Source organism: Protopterus annectens, chromosome 3.part1 (genome assembly GCF_019279795.1).
Source record: "Protopterus annectens isolate FY-2018-M chromosome 3.part1, PAN1.0, whole genome shotgun sequence".
Classification (NCBI taxonomy): domain Eukaryota; kingdom Metazoa; phylum Chordata; order Ceratodontiformes; family Protopteridae; genus Protopterus; species Protopterus annectens.
Window position 1 is genome coordinate 440795836 of NC_056732.1, and position 13359 is coordinate 440809194.

A 13359-nucleotide genomic window follows, 5' to 3' on the forward strand; every position below is an offset into this window, starting at 1 on the left:
TCTTCTTGCTTTGCAAACATCCGGCCAGTATACAAAAGTTTTCAGTCCCTGTATGGTGTGTGGGACGTCTGACATGGCTCAAGGAACGTGGGCCAAAAAAGTGACGCCTGCACGCACCAACCGCAGACCTTCTCAGCCGCCTGTCGAACGCCAGATGTTCCTACCTTCATGTCATCCAGAAAGGGCAAGTGTTAGTGCGGCCATCAGATACCTCACAAGGATGCCTATGATCAGTGCCTCTCTTGATGGTTGCATGATTACAAGACCTGCTCCATTTGTCAGGTGTTCATGCCCAAGACATTGCTCAGCCATCTGCATGCACTTAACTTGTATTTAGAAAATCAAATGTTAAAACAAATAGCTTTAGGGATGGAGAGTTCCTCCGATGTACCTATGGAACCGCCAAAAAAGAAAGCAGACTATACAGTCTACCACTTCAGCTGCACCTCTAGCGTTCGACCCTCAGCCTGTGGCCGAAGGACTGGAAGAGGAATTGAGCTCCGCTGTCTTGGATATAGTGGGTACCTCCACAGAAGCTGCACAATCCCGCGCAGAGGGCACATCCATAGAGAATTTACTAGCATTCATTTCCGATGCAGGGGGGGGGAACCAGCACTTTCAGTTGGTCCAACAGATCCCTCTGGTTCCTTACAGACTGTAGACTCCAGGCCTTCCTCCCATCAAACGCCAGTCAGGCCTCTAAAAAAGAAGGAGAAAAGGAAGCATATTTCTACTCCCACTGACAGCATGCCTGACTGGCAGGCTTTCAGCCAAAGTCTATTTAATGCCTTCATGGCCTTGTGTCCTACCTCTGCAGGGACTACTAACATCCCTCCTCCCATTCTGAGTCCAAGGCCTCATACCACAGACCCAACCATGAGGGAAGAGAAAGATCTGACTCTTCATCTGAAGATTCACTTTCGTACATTTCCCAGCTTTCTTCTTTGTTGGGGTGTGGTTCCCCAGAGTAAGAATCTGTTAACCCTGACTCCCCAGCTGAGGATTTGACGTTTGGGGAAACCATCTCTAAGATGAAAGAGCATTTTAAGTGGGAGTCCTCTGAAATGACTGAGGTCCAAAAAAAGATATGACCTCATTCAGATGGATTCCCCAAGCCCGTCTGCTGTTCCCCCATTTCTGCCTGCCTTCCTGGATAACTTCTCCTAAGCATCCTTAAATCCTGACTCACAACCACCTGCCCCACGCAGGCCTGATGGACTTTATAAAGTTCCTGAGACTGGTAAGTACCTCCTTAAGTGTCCATCAGCAGACCCTGCCACCATCTTCATTTCCACAGATAAGGCATCTAAACTTTTACCCACCACCACTGTCCTGCCTGCTGACAAAGACAGCAAAACCATGGAGCGTCTGAGTAAGAAAATCTACACTTCTGCCCCCTTGTCCTTCAGGGCTACTAATTATCAGACACACATGGCTAAATATGCCTTATCACTCCTGGAGAAAGCCTCCAAGGAGTGGGCTGATACACCAGATTGTGCTTCCAAAGCTTCACTGTCTTCCCTTCTGGCTGTCACCTCCCAGGTTACCAGGCACTCAAAGTGCAGATGTTCTTCATGTTTCACTGTTGCAGTCATGGTAAGCCTCCCCCCCAGGGGGTCAGGACACACTCCACCAGAGCAGCTTCCACCTCTGCAACTTTCCTCAGAGGAGTCCCCCCCAGGGACATCCTGGAGGCTGCCACCTGGACATCTGTTCACACTTTTACCAAGCATTACCACCTGCCTCGCTTCTCCAAATCCAGGGCAGGGTTTGCCTCTGCAGTCTTGCAGGGCATCCTAGCCTGCCCCTAGCTTCCTTGACTGTCTCCACCTATTCCTCAGCTTTGGGAATCTACCCAAATGTGATGACTGCAACAGTGAAACACAAAGAACATAGTACAGTTGTGCACGCTTACCATAAATTTAGCTGTTCAAGTGTATTCACTATTACAGTCCTAGTTTCCCTCCCTCCATCCCCCTTTTTTCTCTTTCTCCTTTTGTTACCATCCTTCCTTGTTGTTCTCCTTTCCTTACAAAGGGCATATTGGTAATTATTTTCCACTGGTGAGGTTCTTCCACCAGAACCTGGCCTCCTACTTTGGGAGCTCCTGACAGGTTAGGGCAAGAAAAACTGATGTAATAGGTTCATAGGTAGATACTAGGCTATCTGCCCTAGGGCATTTATAAGCCTAGCCAGAGTGTATTTGGCTTCCGCCTCCCTATTAGATTAGCCTACTGTGCCTCTGTAAAGTAGGTCACAGAAGGTACCCTTTTAAGATTAGTTTACTGTGCCTCTGTCTAGCAGGGACACAGGAGAGATCCCAGGGGTGAATTTGCGATTTCCCATCCACGCGTCCAAATTTCGCTTGAAGAGGGTCAGCGAGGGGCTATGTCTAACATGAATTGGGATTCTATTCCAGAGTGGGGGGAGCCTCTGGGAAATGAATCTGTCCCTCCAACATGTCCTATTTATTTTTGTGCTGAAGTTTAGGTCCCTGGAGCGTGTAGCTCTAAGGGACTTGGATTTTGTTGAGGTGGAGCATGTCCATTAATTCTGGGTTTGACATGGCTTTGTACGTCAGGCATAGATTGCCTCTGAGTAGGCGGTAAGCAACTGAGTAGAGCTAGAGTTCCTTTAGTCGAGTTGCATAGGACATCTGTTTGTAGCCCATGATCCTCTTCGTGAGGTACTTTTGGGGTCTGTCCAGTTGCTGCAGGTGTCGGGTAAGGTACATCCCAAAAGGGGCATTGTATTCAATTATGGGCCTGATGAGTGATGAGTAGAGGGGCACAATGACCTCTCTTGATCTAGATGCGAACCCTTTTGTGATAAGGTGGGCTATATAGGTCTTTCTAACCACTTTGGCAACGTGATTATCAAAGGAGAGATTACTATCTACATTGGTCCCCAAATCTCTAATTACTTCTAACGTACTTAATGGATTACCACCTATGTGGTAATTTGTGGGCACCTTGTTTTTCCCAAAGGGGATGACTATGCACTTTTTAGCATTTAGCTTGAGGCCGTGTCTCCGTCTCTGTGAGACCCTTTTGGAGGATGCTTGTGTCAGCTGGAGATTTGATTATGGCCCCCTGTTTGCAGTCATCTGCGAACTTTGTCAACCATAATCCCCCCCCGTGTTAGCCTGAACCTCAGAGAAGTATATACCGAACAAGAGAGGTCCCAGAACTGAGCCCTGTGGGACGCCACTTGTAACTGGTTTGGATTCAGACATGGCACCTGCGATTCTGACCATGTGGGTTCTATCTCTGAGCCAGTTTGCAACCCATCTTGTGATGTAGGGGTTGATATTTAAGCTGGTAAGCTTATTTATGATGCATGAGTGGGGTATTGTGTCGAAGGCTTTTGTGAGGTCCAGGTAGGCTGTGTGGACTACCTTGCCCTCATCTATGGCTTTGGTAACTGTTTCAAAGAAATCATCTAGGTTTAAGAGGCAAGATCTGCCCTTAACAAAGCTGAATTGGGTAGGATCCAGTGTCTGGAGGCTCCCAATGTCTTTGTTTGAGTTCCATGATAATACGCTCCATAGCTTTACAGACCAGACTAGTCAGGCTTATGGGGTGATAGTTTCCGGGGTCCGTTGTGGCACCACCTTTGTGGAGTGGGACCACTGTAGCTGTACGCCATTCTTTGGGTACATATCCTGTAGTAAGGCTAAGTTTGAACAGTGACTTAATATAAGGGTTCAGTTCTTGGAGCTCGTGTAAGACACAGCCTGGGACACCGTCCGGTCCCATAGTTGCTGTGTTTTTTGCTTTGGAGAGGGCAGCTTTCACCTGTGCATCTGTGATGTCAGGGAGGTTACATTCAGTTGGGATAGGCGTTTGCTCCTTTGGGGGGGGAAGGCGGGGAGAAGTTTGCGCAGAATCTGTCTGCCAGGATGTTGGCTATATCTGTAGGTTCGGTATATTTTGTACTGTTATGTAACAATTCAGAGCATATCTGGGAGTTTCCGCCCATGTTTCTGACATAACTAAAGAAGGCCTTGTGATTATCTTTACTGTCTAGGGCAATTTTTCTTTCGAAACTGGCCTTTGATTATTTTATGAGGGATCGAAGTTTCTTGCTAATACTGATCAGAGATGCCTTCCCTTTTTGGGATTTTACTCTGTCATGTAGTAGCTTCCTCCTTCTGTTGTATAGCTTATTTATGGCCGGGGTCCACCAGACCGGTCTCCTGTTTTTGGAGGAGTGAGTCTTGGTTTTATTTGGGATAGCACGATCCATGCATTCCTGCAGGTGCTCATAGAATGCATTTGTAAAGGATTCTGCGGATTGGGCTGTATTATCCTCTGGCCCAGGGGCTTTGAAGGGTTCACCCTCAGTCTTGAGAAGTGCAAAGTTGGCTTTTGAGAAATTCTTTACAGTTATTTCCTTGGCTGGGGGTGGGGACGGGATATGGATGTCCAGGGAAATTTGTTTATGGTCTGATCTTACCAATGAGGGGTTTACCTCTGGTGTGGAACATAGAGTCCCCATGTTGGTGATGACCAGGTCCAATATGTTGTTCCCTCTTGTGGAAGTGGTGACCAGTTGTTCCATTGCGTTAGAGTTTATAAATTCAAGGAACCGTTGGGCGAGGGTGTTTGGGCTTGAGTAGTTTTCCCAGTCAGTGTTTGGGTAGTTGAAGTCACCCAATAACATAGTGTTTGGAGAGACCTTCATATTCTCCAGTGTTCTCAGGAATGCCAAGTGGGGTTCCTGTAATAGGGAGGGTGTTCTGTAGCAGGCTACAAACTGAAAGGCAGTTTTGCCCGCTGTTAGTTGCACATGGATGGTTTCCGATGCTTCGTGCAGTGCCACTAACCTGGAGGTGTAGGTATCTTTGATGAATATAGATACTCCCCCTCCTTTTGTGCTTCAGTCAGAGTTTTGGCGCCGAAACGCATGGTATGAGTTATAACCTGGTAGTGCTGGGGTGCTCTCCGGAGCCTTGAACCAGGTTTCTGTTACTGCACAGACATCGATTTTCTCCATACTGAGGAGAGTCTCGAGTGCGTGCATCTTGAGGTTTAGACTTCTGGCATTGAGTAGCATTACCTTTAGTTTTTTTATCTTTGGGCTGTCTATGGAGGTGGGTTTGTCCTTTGAGCCTTGCCTAAAAAAGGCACTATGGGGGTGGCAAGAGCCTTGGCCAGTATACGAAAGCCTAAGGGTGACAGGTGCAAGCCTTCCCTAGCGAAGCAATGTGGCTTGTCGAACATGTCATCCCAGGCTGACAGACACTGGATCCCCTTTGAATGACACCAATACTTTAGCCAATTGTTGAAACTGATCATTTTGTCTTTATACTGTGGCATCATTCTTGGTGAGGGCAAGATGCTACTCAAGGTCAGGGACATACCAGCCTGGGCTACATGGTCAAAGAGCTCCTCTATGTCTCTTTTCATGTAGTCCAGGGAGGTACGTCTCAGGTCATTCACACCAGCATGGACAATGACGGAGTCATACTTGTACTTGCTTTGGAGTGACCTGAGTACTTGCATTATGTGGCGGATCCTGGCACCCGACAGGCAGCTTACCTTCTCCTTGTTCAGTCTGGTGAGTGGGACGTCAGTGTGCCGGATAATAGTCCCCTATAACAAGTGTATTTGATGTGTTGTTTGGCCTTATGCACTGTGACTGTGAGGCACACTGATTTTGTGAGATATGTGATTTGTGGGTATTGTTGAGGGGTGGCTGTTGCTTGGATATCTGCTTAGGAGGTCTTTGCTGTTTAGGCAGATTTTTATTTAGAGCCTCCGAGTATGTTTTTGTGTGTTTGTGTTTGGTATGCAGATGCAATAGGTCTGTGTGAGACTGGATTTGTGGTGTGGGTGGTTACCTTTTCCTCCTGACTGACTGTGCCAGTCTTGGGTTGAGAGAGCTCTGCCTCCAGTTTGGCTGTGTAACTGCATCTCTCATGTATTAGAGTTTGTTGGAAGGAGGAGAGGGTTGTCTGTGTACATAAGGCAATTGTAACATTGCCTCAAAATTCCCAGATTCACCAGCTGGACTGGAGAGTAACCTTGAAACTGACCCTTGGACATACCAGATTAGTATAGGGAACTGTTTTTTTTACTGATCAGATTAGGAAAGGGAACTGATTTTTCACTTTATCAGGAAGGACCAATCGGTAGTCTAATACTTATGAGAAGTCACGGAGGGTGTAGTGCTTTAGTTAGTTAGTGTTTCCTTATAAGAGCTGAGCAAGTGCAGGGCTTTAGAAAGAGAATAGAGTGATTACTTTGAGAGTTTTAACAGTTCTAAAGGAAAAAGTGAAGAGCAGACTTTGTGGAGCCTGGAATAGTTTAAACCTGTTTAGGCTGCGCTGCCCGACGCTGCTCCGTGCGCAAAACTGCGCAAAAAGAGTTGTAGGGTTTTAAGAGAAGAGAGATCAAGGAGTTTAGAATTGACCCAAAATGGCCAATAAAACTACAGCTTCTAGGTAGTAACCACTCCTCCAGGGACAGGCAGGCTGTTCAGTGTTAACCACTCCCACTGGTGAACACAGAGACTTCCCTTTAGCCCAAGCAAGCACTGGCCTTCTAGAAACTTCCAAACAGTTCAGAACAGCAAATCAGTAACTGAACTTTCTTAACTTTCAGAAAGTGGGAAAAAAAGCAAGATTTTTTTTTTCTTTCTTTTTGTTGTAGTTTAAAGATAGCAGAGATACACAAGCAGCATAATAATCACAACAGTGCAATAAATGACCCCACACTTGAGTGCTAGGCCAAAATCAGGTAAAATGCAGTTTTTAGAGAAAAAAAACGATTTTAAATTAAGTGCAACACAGGAAATGCAGTAAACAGGCTCTAGATGTGTTCCAAGTACTGTTACTGTTACAGATATAAACTTTAGCAAGCTGGAAAATGCCAAAAAGTAGGCGGCAAAGCAGTAGAACTTAACAAAAAATCAGAAGAAAATACTTAAAATCACAAAAGTGTCTCCTTTTCTTCTCTCAGCGTTTTCTCCTCTTGGTAGGTGCTACAGCAACAACTAGCAAGCCTGAAAAGATGCCAAACCACGAGGCAGCCTGGTTTTAAGAGAGAGAGATCAAGGAGTTTAGAATTGACCCAAAATGGCCAATAAAACTACAGCTTCTAGGTAGTAACCACTCCTCCAGGGACAGGCAGGCTGTTCAGTGTTAACCACTCCCACTGGCGAACACAGAGACTTCCCTTTAGCCCAAGCAAGCACTGGCCTTCTAGAAACTTCCAAACAGATCGGAACAGGCATTGGCTACCTTACTTTATACCACTGACGACCTGATGTCAGTCCTCAAGCGACAGCAACCAATGCAGAAATACTAAGTCTCTGGTATTCAGGCCAGCCGAGGGCTACCCTGGCAGGGATAACCCAAATGTGATACCTGCAACAGTGAATACACTTGAACATCTACATTTATGGTAAGTGTACACAAGTGTACTTTGTGCCTTCAGCTCCTCATCTGATGAACTATGCAGTTTTAAATCATCCACAAAAAGAAGATAAGAAGTCTGTATTAGAAAGAAAAAAAAAATGATGTGGGTACCTTTTATCTCTATACCGTATGTCATTCTGGTGTCTGGGATGTAAGAGAGGTTGGACGTTCTGGACATTGTGGTCAAATATCTGCCTGTGGTGTAATCGTGAATACTGCAGCAGAGATTAGATTACTAAAGCTTCTTTGGTTATGGTAGTTATTACAGACGTCTGTGCTTTTTCTCTTGCTCTGCTTCTGCCGATTTCCAGTGCAGACCTTAAAATTTGTTGTTAATGTACCTAGCATCTGGGAGCCATATTTGCTAGCAAGCATATGATCTTCGTATTTCACTGTTGCAGTCATCACATTTGGGTTATCTGCTTGCAGTAGCCCTCAGTCGGCCTGATTATCAAAGTCTTGGGTCCTGCGTCGGTTGCTGTCTCATCTTCCATGACGTCAGGTAGTCAGGGGTATAAAGCATGCAGCCAACGCCATTACATCAGTCAGTCTTGCCGTGCGGTGCCCGAAGCAGAAGCAGTTCGCAAGTGCCGGTCGGCCGACTCCTGAAATTTTCATTTTCGAGTTTCATATCCGAAGTCTTCAACTAAGCTAAGAACCCGTTGGGGATCTCTTTTCTTGCTCTAAACTGATGTCAGTAAAAGTTAACAATTATATTTCTTGTGAAAAGCAAATACCTCATAAAGATTTTCATTCGTACTGCATTCCTTGCGTAGGCCCAGACCACGACATACCTCGCTGTCGGTTTTGTGCCTTATTCAAACCTCATACTATTCGTCGTCGGTTCATTTACGCATCTAAATATTTTGGTACCCAGTTCAGCTGGTTTTGTGCCTTATTCAAACCTCATACTATTCGTCGTCGGTTCATTTACGCATCTAAATATTTTGGTACTCAGTTCAGTTATCCAGAAATGGCTTTGGTAAGCCACCCGACTACCGACATTCTGAAAAAATGCAAAGATAGAGAGACAGACCGCATAGGTCCAAAGCTGCCGACAACGCTTCTCCTAAGCTAGCCGCCAGTTTGCCAGTACTCAGTGAGGCGCTTTCGCAGCCCCTGATATACTCTACTTCAGATTCACAGGCCTCTACTGAGACCCATTCGGAGTCCGGTATGCCGCGAGATGCTTCTTCGACTGTGGAATCTGCGGATGTCTCTACCTTGGATGGGTCCAGAGCCACTGTGCAGGCACTGGCTTCTGAGGGTATATTCAGGCCTATTGACTTGCATATTAAACAGACGCCATCTTCTTCAAAACCTAAAACTCGATCCATGCCTAGAAAACCAATGCCCAGACCGCATGGTCAGGCCCCTATGCCTAAAAACAAATGATAAGAATGGCTGAAGACCTTATTACTCTAATTAGGGGAAGCCACCCTTCCCCCTCTAAGAGACCTAGGACTGATTTTCCTTCTGATTCTTCTGATCAGGATTCTGAAATTTCTGTTTTCTCTGATAACCAGGATTTGTCCTGATCTGCCTGTGAGGATTCTGATGCAGAGGACTCAATTCCCTCTGCTCCCCCTCCAGAGGATTTCTTTTTTGGTGAAACCTTGCATACTCTTAGGGAGCATTTCTGCTGGGAAAACCAGGATTACTCTGACTCCAAAAAGAAGCTTAGGGAATTCTTACTCCTACCACAACACAGGCCTTTTAGCTATCCCTCCTGTACTAGACATTGTCGATGATGCCTTCTCGGAATCTAACCTGGCCTTTGACTCTTTACCTCCTGCTCCCAGAAAACCTGATAGGTATTACAGGGTACCTGTCTCTCACAAGTTCCTCTTTAACAATCCTAATGTGGATCCTGAGACCATTTCACAGGGACCCAAGGGCATTAAGGCTACTACTGCCAAAAATCCTACCCCCTCTGATAGAGATTCCAGGGCCCTGGATAGATGGGGTAAGAAGGTATACACTTCTGCAACCTTGGCCATTAGGGCCTTAAACTGCCAGTTTCATATGTTAAAGTATCAACAGCATATTATTGGATTGCTTAAACAGAAAATTATGTTGATTCCTGACTGTGCTGAAAATAAAGATTTACAGGATTTAATGCATTCTGCTGAACAAGTTGGAAAACATAATTTGCAATGCGGTTTTGATTCATTAGAGGCATCTTGCAGGGCTGCTGTCACTGGGTCTGTACTTAGAAGGCATGCTTGGCGTATGGAGCAATCTTTGCCAGACCATGTTAAAGCTAAATTACTGGATGCTCCCTTAAACCAAGGCTGCCTGTTTGGCAACAAAGCAGAAGAAGTACTTAAAAGGATGGAGGAAAAAGGTAAATCTATGGAAACTGTTAGATTTCCTGCAAGTACAGCCTCCCAGATTTAGCAGGCATTGGCCCACTAAGAATTGGTCCTTTCCTGCCTTTTGCAGGCCTTCTCAGTCCAAACCCAGAATCAGCAGAACACCCAGGCCTCAGTCGCAAGGTACTCACAGGCCTAAGCAGTGGGGGGCTCCCACTTCCAAAGCAGGGAGTAGTAAGACTCCCCCCATGGTAAACTGTCTCAATGACAACTTAAAATCTTTCAAGCCCTGCTCAACTGACTGTTCCTTTAGAGGGAAAAATTGGCCTGCATGCAAAAAATCGGGAACTCATTACCCAGGACAAATGGGCTTTAAATATAGTTTCCCAAGGATACAGATTCACTTCCACTCCTTACCAACCCCAAACGGTTGGCCAGACCTACCCCCAGATCAGTGGGCAGAGGCTCAAAAGCAAATTCTCTCTCTTTTAAGCATCAGGGCTATTCAACCTGTCCCAGAAGAAGAATGGGGGCAAGGTTTCTACTCAAGACTTTTCCTGGTACCCAGAAAAGACAATTCCTGGCGTCCTGTCCTGGACCTGTCTATCCTAAACACATTTTTGGTAATCCCAAAATTCAAGATGCTAACTTTTCATCAGCTGCTTCCCATGCTAGGCAACGATGCCTGGTTGGTAACACTGGATTTAAAGGAAGCCTACCTGCACATACCAATAATGGAATCTTGCAGAAGATACCTACGCTTCAGAGCAGGCTGCATGCACTATCAGGTCTCTGCACTGCCCTTTGGCGTATCTACTGCACCCAGGGTATTCACAAAGTGCCTAGCTCCAGCCATTGCATTTTGCAGGCAAAGAAATACTCAAATATACCCATACCTGGACGATTGTCTAATTCAGGCAGAAAGCCAGAACATACTATTAAATCATCTGGCATTTGTAAAGAAATTGCTAACGTCTCTGGGGTACATCATAAACGAAAAGAAATCACATCTTGTACCCTGCCAACAAATTGTATTCCCGGGAGCAAGCTTGATTACAACTTCCCAGATGGCCTACCTCACACCAGAGAAACAAGTTCATTTGACAGTCTACTTCAAACTACTGTCCACAAAGACCCAGCTGTCTGCAAGGAAAATACTGCAAGCCCTGGTGTTCATGGCCTCTTGCATTTTACTAATTCCATATGCAAGACTGCATATGAGGAAACTACAATGGTATCTAAAAAGTCTATGGTGTCAGCATTCTCCAGATCTAGAATCAATGGTTGCTATCATACCTTGTCTACAGTTAGAGTTCCTTTGGTGGGCAGAGGCCTGCCACCAAAACAAGGGACTGCAATTCACTCTACCCCCTGCCGCCCAAACCCTAACAGACGCATCAGATTATGCATGGGGGGGCTCACTTGGCAGGGCAGTGCATTCAGGGCAAATGGAATCCAAGTCAAATGCACCTGCATATCAGTCAAAAAGAAATGTTAGCTGTACAGAATGCTCTGACAGTCTTCAAGGACCACATTCTTCCAGGACAATTATTGGTAAAGACGGACAACCCCACTGTTATGTGGTAGATAAACAAGCAGGGGGGAGCCCACTCATACCCTCTTTGCAGACTAGCCATGGCTCTGTGGAACACAGCCTTGAGCTACCAAGTGCACCTACAGGCTCAATTCCTGCCAGGAAAGCTAAATACACTGGCAGATGACCTAAGCAGAAATCTCATGGACCCACACGAGTGGAAACTGGAACCAAAGATATTCAACATGTTGAGAAACAAATGGGGGAGCCCAGAGATAGAACTGTTTGCCTCCCCCCAGAACTACCAATTGGACAAATTCTGCACAAGGACTCCCCACACGAGCTTGGAAATTGGATGCCCTGTCCTTGACCTGGAAAAACCTATCAGTTTATGCCTTTCCCCCTCTGCCTCTCCTCTCCAAGGTACTACTAAAGATCAAACAGGACAAACCAAGAACAATACTGATTGCATCAGACTGGCCACGCCAACACTGGTACCCCCTCTTGCGCAGTGTATCATTGCTGCCACCTGCCTCAGACCCCTGCACTGCTGTCCCAGCAGGAGGGCCAGTTTCTGCACCCACAGCTTCAAACCCTGAACCTGGCAACCTAGCTAATTACCTGATCTCTCCGTTACCATCCCTCAGTAAGCAAGTGATGGGTGTCATTCTGGAGGCTAGGAGGCCTAGTACTAGAAAATCCTATGCTGAAAAATGGACAAGATTCTGTTCCTGGAGCCAAACTCAGGGGATGGGCACAGCAGCACCCAGTTTACCCCATATTCTTTAATACTTAACTGAGATGCTTCACAAGGGCCTTTCCTTTTCCTCCATGAAAATTCATGCCTCAGCCATTTCAGCTCATTACAATACAGAGCCACCCATCTTCTCTCATCCACTGCTGAAGCAATTCCTCAGAGGGCCAAAAACATAAGACCACCCAGGAGAGCACCTACTCCAGCCTGGGACCTTAACTTTGTAATGGAAATTTGTATTGGAAAAGCTCACACTACCTCCCTTTGAGCCAGTTGCAAATGCTTTCTTGGAAAACAGCCTTCCTTCTAGCCATCACTTCAGCAAGAAGGGTGTCTGAATTACAGGCCCTCATGGCAATGGAGCCTTTCATCATCTTTCATGCTGACAGTGTGTCCCTCAGGACCAATCCCACCTTCATGCCCAAGGTGGTATCCAGTGAGGCCCTTAATCAGTCCATTCATTTGCCAACCTTCTTCTCTAATCCACAGAACAAAGGGGAATGAATACTGCACTCCTCGGACGTGCACAGACAACTTAGATTTTACTTGGACAGGACTAATCCTGTCAGGAAATCCGAATGGCTGCTGGTTGCATTTGCTGCGGGGGGGGGGGGGGGGCATTTCAAAGCAAACCATTTCGAAGTGGATAGGCCATTGCATTCATTTCTTCTATAAGCACCATGGAAAACCTACCCCACAGGGGATAAGACCACATTCAACCAGGGCTGCATCTATCTCTACAGCCTTTCTCGGAAGTGTCCCTACCAGGGACATCCTAGAAGCTGCTACCTGGAGTTCTGTACATACCTTCACCAAGCATTACCACTTGCCAATTTTTTTCTAAATCCAGAGCTGGCTTTGCCACTGCAGTCTTTCAGGGCCTTATAGCTGGTCCTAATGCTAATTACCTCCTCCCACCCTTAGCTTTGGGAATCTACCCAAATATGATGACTGCAACAGTGAAACACGAAGAACATAGTACAGTTGTGTACACTTACCATAATTGTAGATGTTCGAGTGTATTCACTGTTGCAGTCCTGGTTACCCTACCTCCAGCCCCCCCCCCTGACTTCTATTGACTATACCTCTATTCTTGTTTACTATGCTTAAAGCTTTTTGATGTATTTGCTTTTTTGTTGGGGGTGTAACCTTGTATATAGTTGCTTCCCATTATGGGGGCACCTGACATCTGGGGCAAGAAAAACTGATGTAATGGCGTTGGCTGCATGCTTTATACCCCTGACTACCTGACGTCATGGAAGATGAAACAGCAACCGACGCAGGACCCAAGACTTTGATAATCAGGCCAACTGAGGGCTACTGCAAGCAGATA

General features: G+C 46.1%; 1 protein-coding gene across 1 annotated transcript in view; it reads left to right on the forward strand.

Annotated features, from left to right (window-relative positions):
• Positions 1 to 13359, forward strand: part of KMT2C (lysine methyltransferase 2C) — a gene marked incomplete in the record, with an annotated part of 4117755 nt that overhangs the window by 416261 nt on the left and 3688135 nt on the right.